The 23,980-nt window shown below is 38.4% G+C and overlaps 1 protein-coding gene and 1 pseudogene across 1 annotated transcript in view; both read left to right on the top strand.

Annotated features, from left to right (window-relative positions):
- LOC140850745 (large ribosomal subunit protein uL11 pseudogene) overlaps positions 1–21,665 on the top strand; it is a 71,853-nt pseudogene extending 50,188 nt beyond the window's left edge.
- The window catches only part of DAAM1 (dishevelled associated activator of morphogenesis 1), a 289,381-nt gene that overhangs the window by 50,108 nt on the left and 215,293 nt on the right, over positions 1–23,980 (top strand). The window lies entirely within an intron of this gene.

Below are 23,980 nucleotides of genomic sequence, written 5' to 3'. Positions count from 1 at the left end.
CCTGACTCCTGGACTTAAACGTTAAACAATATTAACTCTCTATTAAAGAATTCCATTGTTCATTCAATATAACAATTCTATTGCTCAGGGACCCAATGGAAGTTCTAAAGCATGATTAGACTAGTTTTTTAGAAAACTCACTTGGGTAGTGGAGTCAGGGATCACCTGTGTGGAGGAAGAGTCTGGGATCAGGGTAACTTTAGGATACTGTACATAGTCTGGGCAAGACATGAAGAAGTCCTCCCCTTATGTAGTAGCAGTGAAGAAGGAAATGGGGAATCAAACTGAAAATATAGTTTTATAATAGAATTAATAACAGTGGATGAGAAACTGGACAGTGAGGGGTGGGAGAAAGAGTTATTAAGGATGACTCTGTCTTCTAGCTTGCAGCCTGAGTGATGACATTGATGGAGGAGGGAATATAGGAAGATCAACAGACCAAGGACAAACTGATGAGGACAGTGGAGATAATGAATTCAGTCTGAGTGCCTGAGGTTATTCAATGAGGTGTGTAGCACCAAAGATGGTCACAGGTAGGAGTCATGACCTATGGGTAGAGGTTAAAGTCAAGGGAACCGGTGAAATCACCAGGGAGAGTTTATAAACGAGTAAGAAGACCCGTAGCTGGAACCCTGGGAAACACCAGCATTCAAGGCAGAGAGCAAGCAACAATCATAGAGTCCCCAGGAGCAGAGTGCTGAGTGGTAGCAGAGCTATGGACAGCTGAATGGTGAAGGAAGCAAAAGAAGGGGTTTCAGGAAGGAAATGATACAGGGAAGCCAAGCAAAAAGAGGTCCAAATATAGATCTTCAGATTTAGCCATTAAAAAGCTATTAGCATAGTGCAAATCGAGCAGTTGAAGTCAGTGTCACTTAGGGTCATCAGAGCCTGTTTGGGATTAGTACTGAACTATTTTCCTGATAGAAAAAGTTTGTAGGGGTCTTATTATGCCTTTAAAAAATATAGGCCAGGCAACTTGCTGCACTGATGGACAGTGACTGCATTGGGGTATGGGTGGTGACTTGATAATATGGGTAAATGTAGTAACCACATTGTTTTTTCATGTGAAACCTTCATAAGAGTGTATATTAATCATACCTTAATAAAAAATTAAAAAAAATATATATATATATAGGCCAGGCCTTCGGTGTTGCTACAGATTCAGAATCAAGTTAACTGGATTCAAACTGCTGGCATTGCTTGCTCTAATTTTCATTCAAATTCAAAGCCTAAGTGAGAGGCATTTAAGATAATAAATGCCTGACATCACATAATTGTTTTTATGTGAGGAAGAGGGGCATCTTGTCCAAAGGATAGATGCCCAGGGACTTTAATTCCATGCTCACATTTACTTCAAAACCAGTATTATTCAGAACCAATCTTGAGAGAGAGAGAGCATGTATTTTTGTTTACCTAAGTGGCTAAAATGATGGTATCACATGCCAGACAACAGCATCAATGATCCACTGGGCCCATCAGTTTTGAAATCATGTGATGGGTGACAAATTTTTAATTTGGGGATTCTCAAGTCAAATTTTGTACACTAAAAGAAACTGCTTTTATCTTTATATCGTACTATTTCATGCAGATAATTCAAATTCACATAAAATACATCTACACTGTTTTTATTAAATAATGTTACTTTATATATTAAATACCTAAATACACTTTTTAGAAGTTAATGTTTCACAAATTTAGCTGAGAATACATTTCTAGTTGACCATATTACTTTGTAAACAAGTTCTGTACAAATGTAAAGCATATTAGTATTATCTTTAATCAATATGAAAGTAATTTAATAACATCTTGCTGTTTGACATACTTCTTTAAGAAGCTCATGGAACTTGTGTTTGTGTCACTTAACTAAGCTCCACTTTGAGCGGGCTGTCTAATCCAATTTTATGTTAAGGGCATAAATTATTCTGTTTCACAGTTAAGACACTGGATCTCTGAGAGAGTGAAAAAAATGTGAGTTATAGGCAAGTCACAGATTAAATCAGACAAAGAATGGGCAGATTTCTGTGCTTCCAGGCCTATTCTTCCCTTCTTTGTTTCACCAAAAACAGGCTGCTTGTATGCCCATAACTAGCTCTACCAACTTGATGGAACTATGTTCCTTGTTTCTTTTTTTTTAAAAAAAGAATCCTTCATTTTGTCTTTTTCATGTATAGTAACTATTAAAATAATCTTACAATATCTAAAATTAGAAGTATCTGTTACCTCAAAATTACAAATGCCAATGATAAATAATATATAATAAGTTATTAACATGTTAACAAAGTTAACCTTGCCATTGACTGGGGAAGAATGGCTACATGAAGTATGCCCAGCTACAAACATTGCATAGTCACAGAAACTAGGAAGGGCTCTTTGAAGTTGGAAAACTAGAGTTTGAAGGCCTCAGAGAAGACTTCAACAGCAGTTGAGACAAAATAAAAAAACTTTTCATTTGCAATCCAATTCTGCAAAGACTGAATCCTGACTGATTATGGGGCATGTGACAGTCAAATGGGTTTGAACAATGAGTGTGGTAGAGGGATTTAAGTTCAGGAACCAGAGTCTCGGATTTTCTTTAAGGTCTTGCCAATGACTTGCAGACTGACTCTACCCTAATTATTTATTCCCCCACTTTCCCTCCAATGTTTAATCTCTCTGTCTATAGAAATTCAGTGAAAATTGTTTGTAGCAAGCTTTGTACAATAGCTGCCTAAGTAACTCACAATGATACAAAATTCTGTTTGGTCCTGGGTGGGGACAAGTTTATAGGCCAGACCACCCAGAGGTAACTTAGGGCATAGGTGAATTTTTAAAAAGCAATGATCTTCTTCCTTGATTTTCATTTCAAAGTATTGGAAAGTACAGAAAATTTAAAGTAATTGAAATTCACTGAATAATCCAGAAATCATCACTGTTGACATTTGGTGTATTTCCTTTCAGTCTTGTGTGTGTGTACTTGTGATATACTATTAATATACACACATTAAACATTAAAGAGAAAAATGTTTTCAGTAATAAAAATCATGCTCTATATAGTGCTTTGTAGCCTGAATTTTTAACTGAACAGATAATATCTATATTTTCTTTAATAATCTTTGATGATATTTGAGACTCCCATATTATTCTCTTAAATGTACTTAACATTGTTTATTTCATCAATCCCATCTTGTTAGGTATTTAGGATATTTTCAAATTTTTGCCATCAAAACATGCTGCATTAAATATATATAAATCCTTATAACTGTTCTATTATATGATCGAGATAAATTTTGGGTATTAAAATCACTGAGTAAAAGGATATGAACATTCTGGGCCCTTGACATATATACCTAATGGCTTTCCAGAAAGATTATACCAAATTGAACTTTGTTCAGTAGTGTATGAGAATATACATTTCCCTGAACTTTTTTTTTTCTTTCATCTTTAATATTTAATAGAGTTTTAAGAGAGTATTTTGCTTGTTTTAATTTCTTTGATTTATTAATGAGCATTCTTATTGATGTAGGGTAAGTATCTCTTATTTTTCAACCTAGAAGGCACAATCTATCATCTCAGCAAACTCAGCTCTAGAAGAGCAAAGTTCCTTCTACCTTACAGTTACACAGGAAGTAGGAACCAAAGCCCCAGAGGATACTCAAATAGCTGCCAATGATTTAGAACAGGGATGGAGAGTTTATGCAAACATACGCTGCCTTTGTTCTCCTTTCTTGTCCCCATTAGTTGGTGGACACCACTAACTGATCATCACCCTGTTTTCTCAGGGAGCCTAGAGATACTTTCACAATTCTTCAACACCAACTACTGTCATTCTGAGTGACTATCCCTCTTAGCTGGTATTTGAAAGGAAACCAGTGTGACTCCTTGGCCCAGAGTATAGCCTATAATTGCACTGCGAAAGATAAAGGCAGGCAACCTGCAGTGTTTCATGGCTACTAGACTGTTCCTCTGCTCTAGTTCTCTCACAAATGTATCTCATAGAAATGCAGTGTTAGCTGCCCACAAGTTTCCTACTGTATAGACTCCATTCATAATACAACGCACTGGTGAAAGCTCTCACCCCATTTCCATACTCTTACTTTCTAAAATAATACTCCCTTGAAGATACTCAGTAGACCACTGTTGACTGTCTAACCATGTAATTATCAAGATTCTTCCTAAGTCTCTTCAAGGTCAATATAAATTCTTCCTCCAAAGATTACCTTCACTGTTCAACATTAAGTTATGTTTCTTCTCTCTTCCTATTTTAATGTCCCTTTGTAACTCAACTGTTACCATTCCCTGAAGAGACACCATTTCATGGGATCCTGCAGGGCCATGTCCATTCAATAAACACATAAGAGGGTGACTGCTGTGTGGCATCTTTAGGGATCAATGAAATCATTCTTATGTAGACCACCCATCTTGGAGAAATGGTGCCCTTTTATTTTGCTGCAAAAAGGAAGCAGCTGGTGAAGAGTCAATAATGAGAGCTGCACTTTTGGTGAGCAGCAGGAAGGACCAGGCCAGAGGAACTGATGATGAATGACTAGTCAGCCTTTCCCAGCTTAGCCTGACTACTAGTCTCTGCAGCTCTTCTCTTCCAACAGTTGGGCAGCAAAAAACAATCCCATCCTAGGAAGGATTTTCAGATGTTCTAGTCCCATTTGAGATTCAGTGCATCTAACTCTGAATTGGGCACTGATCATGGAACTCCCCACATATTCAATCAGTCATTCACTTGTTCTACATTTTTCAGTATCTGTTATGTGCCTGACAGCAGTGAGCAAGACAGGCATGATGCTGGCAAAAAGGTATACAGGAATAGGTGGGGGAGGCTTCAAGATACCCCACAATCTCCATAGCCCCAAAATAAATTCCTAGCCCTTCTTACAGCAAGATTTCCTGTCAAATCCTCTCCTATAGAGATTCTGGAGCCACTGCTTGTCTGATACCTGCCCTTGTAGAACTTACATTTAATGGATCAAACACCAACAACTGAGCAGTCAGCAGCAACCCAGGTTGTTCTGATGGGGGTGCTGACTGGTGCTGTGGACACTTAAGGAATAAAAGAGGCAGGGTAAAGAGTCCTCTTCCACAAAGGCTAGAAGGAAAGAAAACATGACATAGTCTAAGAACAGATTGTTTCAGAGGGTAGAATGTGAGTGGGTGAAGACTAAGGGAAACAGGGTAAATCACAAGATATGAGGATGGGGAAGTAGGCAGGGCCAGATGTAAGTGGGTTGTAAGCCATGGGGTTTGGACTCTCTCCTAAAAGAAAAGGGAAGCCAACACATTTGGAGCAAGTGAATGAACCAATCAGTTGTGTTTGGAAAGACTGCTCTGCCCACAGGGTGGAGAATGAAGGGGAGAGAAGCAAGGCCGGAGAGGAGGGCTTCATCCAGGTGGTCATGCAGCTGGAGCCAGGGTAGTGGGATAGGAAGTGTGAGGGTTGTATTAGTTTTCTAGGGCTGCATAGCAAAGTACCATAAACTAGGTGGCTTAAAACAACAGAAATGTATTCTCTTATAGCTCTAAAGGCTGTAAATTTGAAATAAAGGCATTGGCAGGGCCGTGCTTCCTGCGACACCTCTAGCGAGAACGCTTCCTTGATTCTTCTAGCTTCTGGCATTTGCCAACCATTTCCAGCACGGGGACACGCTTCTCCAGTTGCACGCTGTCTTCTCCCTGTGTCTCCACATCATTTGCCTCTGTATGTGTCTGTCTCTGTCTAAATTTCCCCTTTTTAGAAAACACCAGTTATACTGGATTAAAGCCCACCCTAATGACCTCATCTTAACTTGATTGCCTCCATAAAAACTCTGTTTCCAAAAAGGTCGTATTCTGAAGTACTGTGGCTTAAGACTTGAGCATATCTTTTTTGAAGGACACAATTCAAGCCAATACAGGCAGTCTTCCTTATTCCAAGTCCCAGACTCCCCCTAACTCCCTTGTTCCCTGGTCCTGCACCCCACCCTCCATGCACAGCACTGCCTTTCTTCATAGTCCTTTTTCCAAAGGCAGAGACTCATCTCAGCCTGGGAAATGGGATCTTTGGTACTTTCCTCCTACCATCGCTTGCCAGGTCAGCTCTCAGAATATTTTCCATGCCTGAATTCCTCAGCCGAGGTTCTGTCCATCTTCCATGAGATCTCATTTCCAGGATGCCGTGGGCCTCTTGCCAACTGCCATCCCTGACTATCACTTGTTACCTATTTTGCAAACCACTAGATCAGTGTTTCTCAAAGTGTGGCCCACAGCCCGGCAGAATCACTTGGGAGTACAGCTAAAAATACCATTTACTGGGGAACCCCCCACAAGCCACACTACATCAGAACCTCTGGCTATGGGGTCCAAGATCCCATGCTTCTAAGTAGCTTTCCTAGCAGTTTTCATGGGCACTCAGGTTTGAGGATCATGACTCTAGATTATGCTTCTTACCTGAAGTTCTTGCCAGGCCCTGCTGCAGGGTCTGCCTCTTGGTGCCAGCACTGAGCCTGGAGGTAGATCTCATTCTAGGCCCTCCTCCCTTTCCAGTCAGCTCCATGCTATCCCAGTTAAACCAATCATTCCGAGCCACCAACTTAAGATCTTACAACCAACGAGGGAAGAACAGCACTGAAATTATGAGAGAAGAGACACATATTAGGATCTCACTCAGCCTGATAAAGACATGTAATTATACACACCTGATGAAAATGAGATGCAAATGAAAGTATTTATTGAAGGGCACTAAGAATATGCCCCCAAATTAAAAACCTGAGAGATAAAGCATCTATAGCTGAATCACTTACAGATTAAATATATTTACATGTGTATGTATCTTATGAATATGTATACAGTTGATGGTAGAGAGGTCTATCTACAGCCGTGATTGCTTCTTGCAAGCTCAATGCTCATCCCTACTCTACCCCTGCCCTGGAAAATTATAGTCTGAAAGTTCTCAGTCACCTGATATTTAGCTTAAAAGAGCAAATCTAACTTCTTCTTGGTGCTTTTAAGGAGTTAGACTTGTAGGGCTTGGTTTCCGTGTGAGTTGTACAATAGATGTATGCAAAAATACTAATTTTTAGAGCTCAGTTCACAAATAAATTCTTGTAGTTTTCTTTGAGGGGTTGAAGTGTTGACTCTGTTTCAGTACCGTTATAGAAAAGGTGTGTGGCCGAGTGCAGGAACAGCACCCTTATGGGTGCCAAATAAATATTTGATGATGTTGATCATATTCTTGCCCAAGGCTGATGATTATCACCAACTGAGGGATAGATGATCACCCCTCAAATGGTTTGTTCTTATTTGTACATAAAACTCATATCGAGTTTTATTGTTACTAGCATTTTTATGCGGCAATGAGAGAGGAGTTTTCTAAGCACTGATCCTACCTATTATTTTAAGTAAATTCTTCAGCATATGGAGTAGGGGTGAGCACAGTGCATGGGATGAAAGAATGGTTGATCTCATATTTAAATAAAGAAAGAACTAAAGCATTTATTTAAGTAGATTACATCTAAATTAAACCAATTTCGATTTAGTGATATTTCCCAGATATCCAGAAAAGTTGTGATATTATTCACTTCATTGCTCATTTTATAAAGAAGAATTCACCATAATTAAACTAAGGTTAAAAGAAAAGATGTTTCCATTAATTTTTTAAAAATTCAGCAAGCTTGCATTTCTAATAACAACAGCCAACCTGTATATACCCAACATTTGCTGTCATGTTGATCCTTTTTTAAGTCTGCTTTCCTGATTCAAAAAATCAACATTTTTTTCTTGATTTTGAGTTATGCTCCTTAAATAGTTGATGCTAGAGTGGAGGCGTTTTATAGTAACAGGCAAAACCAGGAATGTTGGCCCTCTGACACCACCAGAGACAGCAGATTTTGCTTGCACAGGAGGAAGCTCGTCTTCCTCTTGGGCCTGCCTTCATCAGAGCACTCTCTATACTGAGCTTCCCCAAGCTGTCCTCTGTTATGCAAAGCCTCTTCCTAAAATACCACTTAGATGTCCCACCCCTTCACCCTCACCAAGTTCCCTGTAAAATAAAATATGTAAAGTACTTCCATTCTCATTTTTCTCACTTCACTTCAAAGCATTTTCCTTAAGAATTAAGAAAACTTAGCTGATTAAAGTAACTCTGTTAATGTTACATTATAAAAGAGGAATATGTTAGATTGAATGTGTAAAGAAAGAGAAAGAAATAGGGTTTTCAGGGGCCCTGACCATGGCTGTGTGCTTCCCCATGACAGAAAAACAGGAGGAACTGTTGGGCTCATCTTTGAAAGGATGCCTCCCCATCTAGATTTCTGTTTTTTGTTTACTGTGTACCTTCCAATCTGTTTTTCTCTAACTGGTTAATCTCAGCCTTTCCCATGTAAATATGCTTCAATGATCTTATATCTAGACCTCAGAAAGAGTTATTCTTTTGTCTATTACCATGAAGTGTTTCTTCTGAAACTGAAACAAATGTAAGAAGAAAACTTTGATTTTTGCTTCATTTTTTTTTTGTCCTTACACAAAATAATCTTTCTACTTTTAGATCCTGTTAGGTAATTTGGGAATCCCAAACTGTGTAAATAATCATACCCTTCTCTAAGTTTCAGTTATACATAAATTAAAGTATTTCCTTAAAAGACTTTTTGGAAATCAGAGGCCAGCTTTGAAAATGCGTGTCAGTTTTTCATTGAACACAATTCAAAATAGCCCCATAGCATGTTGCTAGTATTTGTTTCTAATGTGTGGCTGTAAAAGAACTCTGGGACAAACATAAAATTGAGTTTTTAAAAGCCAAGGTAATGGAGTTTTTTAGTAGTCACAAATTTTATAAGTGTAAAAATTATAGACTTTATGTTTCTTACTTCTTTTCCAATGAGACACATTGGGTTAAGTTCTATTTTTAAATGTATCTGTGCCAGTAGAGAAGAAGTTGAAACAAAGGCTTAGGATACCGGTTCCAGTCGAATTTTACCTCCAAAACAAAAACCCACCAAACTGGCTAAGCTTAGCATCAGAATGAGCTTGGTTTAGGGACATGATACAAAGTTGCAACTGCACAAATTACATTTTGCTGAGCAGCCTTTTGAGTGCAAGTCTGAATTACTGGAGGAAGCAAATTTTGTGACATTCTTTTCCATTTTAAGATTTGTCAAGTGCTTCACAATAGGGAAAAAATATGACTGTCATAATGGCAAATTCATTTGTACAGAAGGAACAATGGGCTTCATCATGCAGGCAACAAAGTCAATACGTAAGCATTTCAAGTTGACAGAAGGAGGTTAGATCAAGGAGAATCTATAACTAAGCATTCAAGAGACTACAAGTAATAGGGCCTGATACAAATGCTAAATAAGCAGTAACATTTGAAGGCAAGCTGACTAGGGACACTGTTCCCATTACTATGTAATACTAAAAGTGCAAAGAAACCCTTATACTACTAGTACTTGTGATAGTTAGAATATAGGTCAAGATACTATGACAGAGACCTACAACAGTGACTTACAAGCAAAGTTTCTTGCTTTCACTCATTATTGCCCAGAGGTAGTTGAGCATTCTGGGGCAAGTCTGTGTCTCTGTTTGGAGGCCAAACTGGGAGCCAAGCTGCTTTGATTGTGTCGACTACCTCCTGTTAAAGTGTTGCTCTTTTCCTTATGAAGGATGGTGGCTCACATGTACCAGACCATGGGCCAGCCATCAGCAGTAAGGAATGAGAAAGTAGAGGCAACCAATCTCTTCCAAGGACATGCACCTGAAATCACACACATCACATATCCTCACAGCTAGATACAAAGAAGCTTGGGAGAATCTAAAACCCAAGGGCTTTTCCTGCTCAAAGGGGAATGGATATAGGAGTTAAATTTGAATGTTCCCAGGATAGTTAAATGACAATCTTCAGAATATGTGTGTATGTATTGTCTCATCTGCAAAGTATTCTTAAGAACAATTAAGAATTTATATGTAAAGCAGTACTACTTAATGGTTAAGACAGATCAAGGGTAGACTTTGAAGCCAGGGAGACCTAAGTTTGAATCCTAGCTCTGTCATTAACTGGGTGTGTAGCTCTTCTAAACATTAATTTTCTTACCTATAAAATGAAGATAATTCTTGCCCTGTAGAAATATTATGAGGGGCAAGTTAAGCATTGTGTATTGTTGGACAATACTAAAGAATTTTTCTAGTCTTTGTCCTAGGTTCCTGGCAGGGACATAGCGAAGAAAGCCAGTACCCCACCAGGGTGCCCTGCCTTGCCTCCAATGAGCAAAAAAACCACCTTCAATAGCATCCAGTTCAAAGGCTCCCACATGAGTGCCACCTATGAAGTATACAGACTTAGGAGTCCTCCAGGATTCAGAGTCATCTGGAGTAGGTAGAGTTTTATTCAATCTAGAGGTCACCTCATGTCTATATTCTGAGGCTACCAAGTATGGAAGGGGGACCCCAACTTACCAAGTCTTCTTGCCTGGCTGGCAAAGAGGAATTACCAAGAACTGGGTGAAACATAGGGACAATTTTTTACATATGTAAGTGTGGTGGAAAAAAATGTGATTTGCAGAACTGTGTTCAAATTTAGTCTCTGCCAATAGCCAACTATATGATTGGGGGTAAATTTTTTAATGTCTCTGAATGGTAGCTTCTCTCTTGTATATAACGGAATAATAATGAGCTGTTGAGAGGAGCAACGGGACGATGCAGGTAAAGCAGTCACCGCAGCACCGGCTCATATGACTGAAGGCATGTGAGTTCCCAGCCCCTTTCCCTTCTCGGAGCACGGTGGGAGGGAAATCCTTCCACTCACTCACTACTTAAAAAGCCCAGTGCAGAAAGCTTTCTAGGATCGGATTACCAGTTATTCTTTTCCTGAAAGGCAAGTCTAAGGTTACAGTTTTACTGTAAACATCTCCAAACACTGCAGGCAGAAAGATCAAGGAGATCTGCAGTTCCTGGAAGGGTTCATGATGCCCCATGAAAGTCACTATTTCAAGGCTGATCTGCTAGTTGATGGGATTCTGTCATCCGGGGGTTTTGTTTCTCCCTGTGACTTCTTAGAAGATAATCTGACCTTCACAGTTTATTCCCCATAATTTGTTCCTTTGCATGGATAGTATTTTATATCACTTTGGCACTTAGAAAACATTTCTATTCCGAATTTGCTGTGTGGGAGAGAACTGACCTCTTCCACTGACAAACCTTTTTTTCAGTTAGCTTTTAACACTTATTCATCTCTCCTCTCCCCCTAGTGCTAAAACCCTGCCTGCCTATATTGCCAAAGCAGAAATAACTACAAAGTTCAAGGTCACTTTCAGCAGATAAGCATTTGTGTGGTACCACAGGGTGTCAGGACATGGATCCTTCAGGAGGCATGTGCTTTGGCGGTGCACATGATCTGTAAATTGCTGGGCTTAAAAAAATCACTAGACTAATACTAACCAACCAGTAATTATTTGTAATTAAGAATGTATGCAAACATTAATTATAAAAATGTCTGCTCCAGAAGTTTCTGTTTCATAAAACAATAATTCATAAAAAAGTAGAAACAAACTAAACACCCAACCCACAAAGAATTAGTTAACAATTATGGAATTTTATATAACAGAACGCTATTTAGCCATTAAACATGAAGTTGTAGAAGCACATTAATGTATTTATATATTAATAGTCAATATGTGCAAAAAATATATAAAATTATGTATTATACAATCCCATTTTGGTAAAAAATAAAATTCTATATTTATATGTTATTTATGTACTATGAATATGCCAAGGAAAATGTCTAAAAGGGTATGCACTGAAATGGACGTGATAGAATTGCAGCTGATTTTTATTTTCATTTTTTCCTTGACTATAGTTTCAGTTTTTCTATAGTGCACATGCATTACTTCCATACATTTCAAAAGCTATTGTTAAAATAATTATTTTCCAATCACCACGATAGGCTCATTGAGATGTAAGGAAAGCCTAATAAGGCTTCACAGTGAAAAGAGAGTTTATGTGCTAGAAAAGACAATGTATTAGAAGACAAAGCCTCAGCTGAACACTAGGATGCTTGCATCCATAATAAACTTGCCTCCGTGGGAGATAACCTAGAGTAAACCATACCCCTTTTCTGTACATCACTTTTTCCGTTTGGAAAAGCACAATGACATTCCACACCTTCATATGATATCACCGAGACTGGGTGCATAGCTCTTCCATGCTCTGGGTCACAGGAAAAGCCCACACACTGTCAGCACTCTAGATTCCCATTAGTGATGTGAGCTCTGGGTTTGTTGGAGTATTTATTTAGAATTTCTATTTATTTTGCTATTATTAGATTATGTTCTGGAAACTTTTCCATGCATCATGGAGAGAGGCTTCTCTGTGGGTAATCTAGCATTGGTAATCATTTCCATCAGGAGAAGGGAAGTTGTTTTGCTTTTTGCTTCTCTGTTAAGTTTGGGGAGATCTTTTTTTACACGTGCTTGTATCATTTGGTTTTGCAGCACAGGCTTTGCTAAAGCAAAATTTCACTGATAGAATGGCCTCTGACTATAGAACTGGGTAATTCAGTGAAAGGGAAATGAAGAGTTTTTAGTGGCTGTTTAGGCAATATGCAGGCCACTGAAGAGAAAATAGATTACAGGACAGAAAAATACCATAAAGTTGTGCAGGTTGATCTTTTATAAAAAATCTTTACAACTTCTACATGAGACTCATGGTTCATAGGCTTGGATCTTTGCAATGTCTAATGATACGAAAAAATGCTCATCTAATCATTTAAGAAGAGCAGAGAGAAAGGGGATTGCTATTAATTGTTTCTTCAGATTAAATTTAACATGATAAATCTGACCTTGGGCATTTAAATCAGAATAAATAACAATGCTAATACAATGGGTTTCTGACACTCTCTTTCTGATTAGCTCTATAACATGCACACTTCTACATCTGGCAGAAAACTGGAATACTGGAAATCTTTCTCTAAGGTTACAGATGATCAATTTCAGGTGGCTAATTGCGATTCATTTTTTATTCCATTTTAACCGTCAATTAGTGAAGGTATCTTTGACTTAACATTCAGTGCAAGTAAAGCTCAAACAGAAAATATGATACACAATCCTAAAAAGTCACTAGCTGGTTACATTCTCACCTTTATAACTGTTATTCACAGTAGCTATAGTGACTAGCATTTAAGACACAAATAGCGGAAATCAAAGTCCTAGGCTGATGCAACAGCTCTCTAATGGCTTTGTTCCATGTCTGAGAGTTCCCTGCCTGCTCTTGCATCATATTTCACCCCCAAGCCTCCAGTGACTACCTTCCTGCTTGGGGATGAACAGACTAAGGGGAAAAGAGGGGGCTGGAAACGGTTGCTCTTCCAGAGAGCAAAAAAATGTAGGCATCAGTGCAGTTAGGCTCAGCCCCCTCCATGTGCTGCTGAGGAAGAAAGAAGCTGGTCTGCAACAGCTGCTGCATTGTTGTGAGCAGTGCTTGTCCACCCCCTTCAGGAGTGTAGATGGGGTCAGGCCCTGCGTTGCCTGGCCACAGATGCACCATAGCCTTGCTTGGGCTGGGAGTGGGGTGGGGGCATGGCTTCCAGTGCTAGACTGAAAAGGGACAGATGATTTTTCAAGTGGTGAATTAGTTCAAAGCAAAGAAAAGAGGAAGGGAGCAGAGAGGGAGAGGGAAGCTAAACTGGAATTAATACTCTGAGCATTTATGGAAAACAAATTGGGCCAGTGATTTGGGATCAGATTTAAATTAACACTTTGGTTTATTTCATCTACTTTTGTAGCAGATATGGGCAACATGTTTAAATGGAAAAGTGGTAAATAGAAACTATTCCACTTGGGTATTTATATTTTCAACATAAAGGGACACTGACAATTGTATCCAAGACTGGCCTACTACACTAAAAGCATATTTTTCTGGCATTCCAGTGATTAAGAAAAATTAGGCCACCTCTCCGTCAGGAGAAGTTGCAATCCCCAGAGTGTCCCTTTGGGAGACTGCATGTGACATTACATTACAGAGCCCATTAACCTTGATTGGAATATTTTCACACACATAAACCCTTAACTCAATGACAAACTAACAATTCCCAAGCATTTTTAAAAAGGGAGCTCAATATTTTGGTTGGCAAATATGCCCAGGGGAAGTATTACATTATTAATACTTGCTTTTCACACAGTTCCTGTCTTTATGTACTCAGAACATTCTATGGTGGATCAGATCCACAAATTGAAAAGAGAATAAATACACTTTAGTTTTATGACTTACTTTGTCAAAAGAATACTTTAAGAAACCCAAAAATAAAATAAAATGCCTGAGGGAAACGTTGAGCAACTAATGGCTTGAGAAACAAAGTAACAATATACATAAGGGAATAATCCATTAATCAGATGTGGGAAAATATATACAATATTGCTTTGATAGTGAAGATCATAACTGTATAATCTGGTCTTAGACCTACGCAAATCAGGTTGGACCTAAATCTATGACCTAGGGATTAAAAAATGTAAAAAATTATGACCCATAACACAAATGCTCCATTTCCTCAGGCCTCTGGGTTCAGTCACATTTGTTGGGTGAGTTTTCTGAGAAATGGAGAAATAGCTTAGTGGAGAAATGGCTTTTGGAAAAGAATTCTAGAACTTCCCTGTATGTCTAAAGTGCTACACATGACGTTTTAGCCTGAAAAACTCATTTATTAGTTTAGTTCCCTGGTCAGTGCCCATGTAAGGGATAGGCAAGGTTGGGGAACTAGAAGTTCTGCTCTGTTTATCTTATCTGTCATTTTAGTGCTAAACCCCCCCCCCCAAAAGAGCAGCAGCCATTAAAGAGGTACAGCTGTTGGAAATGCATTTTTATTTCGGTCAATTGGTAGACAAGCATAATGTGATTTCTTAATGCAAGGGGACAGATGCCATTTAATGCATCCATTAGCAAAAGAAGGGTATGTCTTATTGATTGCTATTGTTAAGAATCGTGCTGATAAATACAAAGTTGACATTTATAAGGCAGTATGCCCTGAGCAGTTCAGACATTCACCAGAGTGGACCCAGGGAACCAAATCAGTGGTTTCAGTTACAAGCGACTTTGTAAGGCTGCTTGCCTGGCCCTTTTGAAATCCTTGGCCCAAAGTGCAGCAACCTTCTAAACGAAGGGTATGTAAGTGCACTAAGGGTAGGCATGAGGGAGTTGGGTGGCTGGGAGGGGCTTATTCCATCAGTGTGCGAAAAGTCCCACCAAAGCCAACATGCCCTCTTTTGATCCCCCAGAGACATTCCAGAGATTAGGCATAGGGGGCCCAGAGAGACATGATTCCAAATCATAGATGTGTGACCTGGAGCGAACTACTTAATTTATTTGAGCCTCAAATTCTTGTCTATAGATCAAAAATTATTTTGAGAAATATAGTATACAAAGTGCTTACTTAGCACAGTGCCAGGTATGTATTAGACCTTCCCCCCTCATCAATCTCACTCTCCTGCTATTTACTTCTCTCCTTTAAATTTACATGGCAATACGAAGGCTGTTCTTTTGCTCATTGATACATTCATTTGCTCAACATTTCATCATTTGTTAGTCTTCTGATTTTCCACAGTTGAAAAAAGATCATGACAAATGCAGAATTTCATACAATTATTATGAGGATAAAAAGAACTAAAGCATATAAAAAGTGCATATTGAAGGTGGGCATTCATATATCCATTCTTTCCACAAAAATTTGCTGTAACCAATGCTAAAGATTTTCTCTTCTCTTTTTTCCATCAGAACCCACCTCTCCTATGTCTCCTTTCCTATAATTCATGTTTTCTTTTAATCTGTTGAACTATTCCATGGTAAGGAATTAATAATGTCCTTTCCCATATATCATTTGCATTTTAGTAGAATAAAACATTAAGATGTATTTAGATATTGTAGTACATACTGAATACTGTTTTGTATTAGACATTATGCTATACCTACATCATCAGATATGGTCAATTTCTAGGGAGCTTATATTCTATTAAATTAAGTCAATTAAGCTATAATAAAATAATGTATAAAAAGTCCCAGAATTCCTAGGAGTGGAATTCCTGGGTCAAATGGTACTTCTATTTTGAGTTTTTTGAGGAACTTCCATATTGCTTTCCACAATGGTTGAACTATTTTACATTCCCACCAGCAGTGTAGGAGGGTTCCCCTCTCTCGACATCCTCACCAAAATTTGTTGTTGTTTGTCTTTTGGATGTTGGCCATCCTAACTGGTGTGAAGTGATATCTCATTGTGGTTTTAATTTGCATTTCCCTGATGATTAGTGATGTGGAGTATCTTTTCATGTGCCTATTGGTCATCTGAAGTGTCCATCAGTAGATGAATGGATAAAGAAGATGCAATGAAATTATTCAGCCATAAGAAGAAAACAAATCCTACCATTTGCAACAACATGGATGAAGCTAGAGGGTATTATACTCAGTGAAATAAGCCAGGTGGAGAAAGACAAGCATCAGATGACTTCACTCATCTGTGGAGTATAAGAACAAAGAAAAAACTGAAGAAACAAAACAGCAGCAGACTCACAGAACCCAAGAATGGATTAACAGTTACCAAAGGGAAAGGGATTAGGGAGGATGGGTGGGAAGAGAGGGATAAGGGGGAAAAAGGGTCATTATGATTAGCATGTATAATGTAGGGGGGTGGACACAGGGAAGGCAGTATAACACAGAGAAGACAAGTAGTGATTCTATAACATCTTACTACGCTGATGGACAGTGACTATAAAGGGGTATGTGCTGGGAACTTGATAATAGGGGGAGTCTAGTAACCATAATGTTGCTCATGTAATTGTACATTAATGATAGCAAAATAAAATATATAAAAAAATAAATTAAAGATTTAAAAAAATGTCCCAGAAGCCCTCACTTTCATGAGGTTCAGTAGATTTTTAAGACAGGTGAATATAGTCTTTTCAACAAATGGAACTGGGACAATGGTGTAGTCACATATAAAAGAATGAAGTTGGTCTGCTACCTTACACCATACACAGAAATGAACTGAAATAGAGCAAAGATCTAAATGTAAGAGCAAATTATAAAACTCAGAAGAAAACATAGAAATAAACTTCATTACCTGGGTCCAATACCAAAAGCACAATGAGCCAATGAAAAAATAGATAAGCTGTACTTCAACAAAATCACTAAAAACATTTGTATTTGAAAGGATACCATCAAGAAGGTAAAAAGACAGCACACAGAATAGGAGCAAATACTTGCAAACCATGTATCTGAAGAGAGACTTGCATCCAGAATACATAAAGAACTTTAGAATAGACATTTATCCAAAGAAGATACACACATAGCTAACAGCACATGGAAAGATGTTCGACTTCCTTAGCCTTTAGGGAAATGCAAATCAGAATCACCGTGAGACACCTCATCATGCAAACAAGGATGGCATAACTAATAAGACAGACAGTAATAGCTATTGGGGAGGCAGTAGAAAACTTGGGAATGCAAAATGGTGCAGCCACTTGGGAAAACATTTTGGTAATTCCTCAAAATGTTAAACATTGAGTTACTATGTGATCCAGAATTTCCCCTCCTAGACATATACCCAAGAGAATTGAAGACGTATGTCCACACAAAAACTTGCACATGAATGTTCATACCAGCATTGTTCATAATAGCCAAAACATAGAAACAAACCAAATATTCATCAATTGATGAATGGATTAACAAAATGTGTTTATATATCCATAAAATGAAATATTATTCAGCCATAACAAGGAATGAAATACTGAGGCATGCACATGACAACATGAATAAACCTTAAATACATTACACTAAGTGAAAGAAACCAGGCATGAAAGACCACTTACTGTGTGATACCACTTACACAAAAGGTCCCAGTAGGCAGAGTGATAAAGAAAGTAGGTTAGTGCTTGTCAGGGGCCAAGAGGAACCGGGAATTACCACTAATGTATATAAAGGTTTTTTTTAGGAGTGATGAAATGTTCTACAATCACACTGTGGTGACAGTTGCACAACTCTGGGAACATTCTAAAAGCAACTGAACTGCACACTTTCAATGAGTGAATTTTATGGGATGTAAAATACATCTCAATATATCTGTATATTTAAATGGTCCCAGAAACATGGAGTAAGTTTGAATGAGAAGGGGAAGTTTTATGAAGAAAACTAGCACTAGATCTATGGACTAAGGATGAGGAATTTTGCACAGAGAGAAAGGTGAAGGAACTTTTCAGCCAAAGGGATAAACAAGAAATTGTGAGCTCCATGGTGTTTGGGAAAAGTGCAGCCAGTGTGTGCTAAGAGAGAGGTTAGAGGGAAATGAGACTGGAAGGTAAAATGAGGGCCTAAATCAGTCAGTCTCAGCAGGAAGGAGATCAAAAGGGGATAAGTAAAGAGAATCGATTAAGAGAAAGTCCACAGAGGTATGCCTAGAGGTGAAGGAACTCACCTGGGTGAAAAGAGATGGTGAAACTCTCCTGGGACCAAGGACAGCAGGACATCATTATGATCCTAGACCCAGCGCCCACTAAGGGGAAAGGGCCAGGCTCAGCGAGCACTGTAGCTATTGGAAAAAACCCAATGAATCTGGATTTTGATAGAGGAATGCAGCCACTGCCAACTCTTGGAAGAAATGCAGAGAAAAAGTACTGCAGCTTCTCTCTCTTCCCACCCTCCAGTCTTCTGTCAGTCAACCCAAAGGTATAGCACACAGAACCTGTTGATACAATCCATGCAGGTCAGCTTCCTGGGGCAGAGAGGTGGGCCGAGTGTAAAGAGTGAATCTGGAGAGGAAGTAGCTTAGGGCCAGATCATAAAGTATTGTGGGCTTTGCCAAGGAATCTGGACTTTGTCCTGTAGACAGGAGGATACCATGAAAGGGCTTAAGTAGGGAGTGGCTGGAATGTGATGGTTTGGAGGAAGAGAGCCTAAAACTGGTTCTCAAGGTGTGGTCCCCAGATCAGCAGCATCCACGGTACCTAGGAACTTGTCAGCAATGCAAACTCTTGGGTCCCCCACAGATCTACTGAATCAGAAGCAATGTGAGTGGGGCCCAGAAATCTGTATTTCAACCAGCACTGTCAGGTGATCCTGATGTTGTTGAAGTGAAGAACCACTGGCCCAGAACATTATCCCTGAATCGCATGTTCCGCAGGGTTACTGGGAAGTTGCAGATCACACATGTTTTAAATAAGAGTGTAGCTTGGCCTAAGGAGGGCCACTACCTGTGACTGTACAGGTTGGCAGAGCACATTTCTAGAGGACACCATTCTGCTACACTACCATGGCCCTGCCGACTGAAGAGTTGGGGAAGGTGGAGGAAATACTACAGGCCCACACATTTACCTTACCGATTAGGATTTCCAGGAGCATGCTTGACCCTGAAGGGAAGGAAGTATAGTAATCCTAAATCAGGATGATGTAAATCTTCAGTTCTAGAATAAATTGACATTTGTTGAAAGAGTACTTCCTCCCCTTGGAAAGAGATTATGTGTAAGACAGCTTGTTATGTCAAGTAACCAGACAAATTCTCTTTTAAAGGTAATCATATTTGGAAAGAATCTAAATATTTCAAAAAACCAGATTGGCTAATTAAATGATGGTATATTCTCAAATATAATACTATATTTATATTTATAACTGATGATTCATAAGAACATTCAATGTGATTTGAAGTTTTAAAATGACAATGGCATGTTCTATATGATTTTTTTTAGTTACATGAATGTTGTATATGCATAAAACTGATCTATAGGGATATACTTCTAATAAGTACTATCTCTACATGATAAAATTACATGGGTTTTACTTTTTCCTTTTATTTGTATTCTGACAATTTCTCATAATGAACATGCATTTTGAGATAAGAAATGAGTTCTTACTTAGAAGGCAGAAAATATAATGTAAAAGTTAATATTCAAATAATTAAAAAATTAAAAATATGTGTATATAAATCACCATAAGCAAAGTTAAAAGAGATGCCAAACTAGAAAGATATTTGTAAATTATATGACAGTGGGTTAATAATAAAAAGAATACACTGCTTCGTGACTTTGGCTCGGAGAAGACAAGGAGCAACTTTCTTCTGTCCTCCTGAATCCAGGTTCACCCAACACCAGCTGCCTCCACCATGTCGCCTAAGTTCGACCCCAAGGAGACCAAAGTCCTTTACCTAAGATACCTCAGGGGGAAGTCGGTGCCATGTCTGTCCTGGCCCCCAAGATCAGCCCCTGGATCTGTCTCCCAGAAAGGTTGGTGATGACATTGCCAAGGCTACCAGTGATTGGAAGGGGCTGAGGATTACAGTGAAACTGACCATTCAGAGCAGACAGGCCCCGACCGAGGTGGTGCCTTCTGCCTCTGCCCTGTTCATCAAAGCCCTCGAGGAACCAGTAAGAGATAGAAAGAAGCAGAGAAACATTAAGCACAGTGGAAATATCACTTTTGATGAGCTTGTAAACATTGTCCAACAGATGTGGCACTGATCTTTAGCCAGAGAACTTTCTGGAACCATGGAAGAGATCCTGGGGACCGCCCAGTCTGCTGTTGGCTGCAGTGTTGATGGCTGTCACCCTCACAACATCATAAATGACATCAACAGTGGTGCTGTGGAATGCCTAGCTAGTTAGGTTCCACAAAGGAAAATTTTTCAATAAAGGATCATTTGACAACCAATAAAAAAAAAAGAAGCACAATACACCAACATAAAAGTTGGCTAACATTGTAAACTGCAATTTATACAAAAAAGAAAGTATTAAAGAAATATATTTAACCTTGCCAGTAATCAAAGAAATGAAAAATTAGAACAATATACTGTTTTTGTTTATCTGATTGGCAAAGATTAAAATGAATAATCCAGGGTCCGGGAAAGTGCTGAAAATGGACATTTTATCATGATTTGACAAGAATATAAATATTTACAAAATTTTTAGATGGAAATTTCAAAATAAGTTCTGAAAGCCTTAAAATATAGCCTTTGACCAGATGGGGATTTTTACTGAGCATATGATAAGATAATCTTAGATAAGTGTATGTTTTCCTAATAAACATTGAAAAGATTCTTAATTTCACTGCCTATCTGAGAAACCCAAATTAAAACAGTATGCTGTTTTTCATCCATAAGACTGTCAAAATTTAAAATTTTCCCAATGTCAAACATTATCAAGATCCTGAAAATACAGATATATATTGCTGGTAGGAAGCTAACTCGGTATATCCACATTGGAAGACAAATTTGACACTATTTAAAAAAATACTATCCTTATTCCATGACTGAATGGTTCTACCTTTTGGTATCTAACCTAGAGAAAAAGATCACATCCACAAAGAGAGATGCATAAAGATGTGCATGTTCACATACTATTCACAATAATAAGAAAAAAAAGGGGGGGGGGGCGGCCTAAAGTTCCATACATAAGAAGTAGATTAAGAAGAAACAGTTAAGTCAAAATATGAAGGAATGAATTAGATTTATGTGTAACTACATGGGAATGGATGTCAAAAACATATTGCTGAATGGGAAAAGCAAACTGCAGAATGGCATATGCAAAACAATATCATCTGTGTAAAAACAAAAAAACACAAAACATTACAAAAAGTTTTTTGATACATATATTATGTATGCTATGTATAAAAATTAATTACAATATGCACCAAACTCATCACAGTTATTCCCTCTGCAGAGGAAGGAGGGGACCAGATTAGAAGATGATAGCCAAAAGGAATTTTCATTTTACTTGGAACTGTCTCCTTTTTTTTAAGGAAAATATATGTATACTTTAAAAATATTTATATACATAGAAAGGCTGGAAAATAATGTATTGAAACATTAATAGTAGTTAATTCTGGGTGATGGGAAGTGGGTGTTTATTTCTGCTTTCTACATTTTTATTTACTAACAATGCAAGCTCTTCCTCAAAAGAGATGTATACAAAAAATCTTCACCACAGCATTGTAACAAAGGAGAAGGAGGGAAGGAGGAAGATAAGACAGACAGACAAACAGAAAGAAAAGAGAAGAGAAAAATGAAATGAAAAGCAAAGCAAAGAAAATACCTGAAAGGCTACATAGTGTATGATTCCAATTATATGACATTCTGGTATATGAAAAATCAAAACCAGGGAGACAGTAAGTGACCAGTGGTTGCCAAGAGTTGGAGGTGGGATGAATAGGAAGAGCATAGAGTATTTTTTAGGTCAGTGAAACTACTCTGTCTACTATAATAGTGGATACATGTCATTATACTTTTGTTCAAACTGATAGGATGTACAATAGCAACTGTGGCCCTAATATGAACTATGGCCTTCGGGTGGTTATGTGTCATTGCAGATGCATTTGTAACAAATGCCGCGCTCTGGCAAGGGATGCTGACAGTCGGGGAATCTGTGCATATACGGGGGCAGGAGATAGAGGGGAAATCTCTGTACCCTCTTCTCAGTTTTACTGTGAACCTAAAACTGCTCTAAAAAATAAAGTATATTAAAAAAATGGAAAGTTCTACATAGTTGATGAAATGATGGAATACTGTAGAGGAAACGATCATTAAAAACAACAATAATATGGATGAAGACATTTTTAAGTTTACAGTGTAGTGTAAGATTAAAGTGAAAAAAGGCAAGTGCAAAGAGAATTTATGTTAGGAATCTGTTCTGTGAAAAAGAAGTGAGCATTTCTGAATGATGGATCTGTGGGTAACGTTCATTTGTCTGTATTTTCTCACTTATCTAAAGAGAACCTTACTAATTAACAAATAAAACTGATAAAAGAAAAAAAAATGTCTAGCAAGGATGGTGAAGACAGATAAGTCAGTGGTAAACCTGGTATCACCCTAGGTGATAGTCAGTTCCTATTTAGCTTCTAGATAATCCCTGTCATTTTCCTAAAGAAAAAAAAACTATCCAGGAGCTCCTTTGCTCAAAGAGACACTCAGAAATTCATGCTGCCAAGGGAAACCCTCTGAAGAGTGAAAGGATTTGAAACATAATTTCATATGAAAGTACAAGTGCTTTATTGTGTATGTCCTGAAATGGGGCCGCTGAGGACACAGAGCAATGAGCTCCAGGTGTAGGAACCTGGGTTCTAGTGCCCACAAGAGGCCTCGGCATTGAGCAGTAACAAATACCCTGAAAGGTTCCTATGCATGCTAAAATTTGAAAACCTTAGCTAGAAATTAGCTACCAAATCATTGTGATTTTTCAGAAACTTGGACTCTTCATCAAAGCGCCAATTCTTTCACATTGTGGTGAGGATAACGCACAATAGTGCCCTGAAGCTTGCTTTGAAAAGTCCACATACCCGAGAGGTAGAACCTATTGTTATCAGTTACTCTCCCTCAGACACAGAGCCTTGGCATTTTAGAGAGGACCAGAGGCAGAGAAGGATAAGCTTCCAGAGTGAATTATCTTTAGGTAGTAGTTGCAGATAGGAAAGACAGTGTGGTCAGGGAATTCCTCTCAATCCAAACCACAGAGGACACTGTGCAAAGAGCCAGAGCAGGGCCTGTCACATAAGTGATGGGCATGCAAGCACATAAATCAAACTCCCTAGAATGCAGGGAATTCTTCTGATGCATCCCAGAGAAAGTTTGCTTTTTACAAAGGATCCTCTTCAGGTCCTAAGTATCTCAGAAGGATAACAAGCATTGCTAAAATGCTCCTTGAAAATCTTTAAAACTGATTTGCCATATCCCTTTCCTGTCCCCAACCAACTTTTTACCATAAGCGGTGAGAGAGAAGAAGAAAGTAAAGTGTCCCCTCCTCAGTAAATGCGAGCTTTAGTACACATGGAGCACCCTCTGGAGGGGAATGTTCTAGTCCTGCACCTTTCCGTTTGTAGTCAATGGCCACGTGTGAGCACTTGCACTGTGGCTAGTCTGAATTGAGATGCGATGTAAATGTAAAATACACACTGATTTTGAAGACTTAGTGTGAAAAAGAGATTGTAAACTATCTAATAACTTTTATTTGATACATGTTGAAAAGATAGTTTGGATATATTTGGTTAAATGAAATATACTGTTAAAATT

The sequence above is a fragment of the Manis javanica genome, chromosome 8, assembly GCF_040802235.1.
Source record: "Manis javanica isolate MJ-LG chromosome 8, MJ_LKY, whole genome shotgun sequence".
Taxonomy (NCBI): Eukaryota; Metazoa; Chordata; class Mammalia; order Pholidota; family Manidae; genus Manis; species Manis javanica.
Note: the sequence above shows the minus strand (reverse complement) of the source record. Positions and strands in the feature narration are given on the sequence as shown.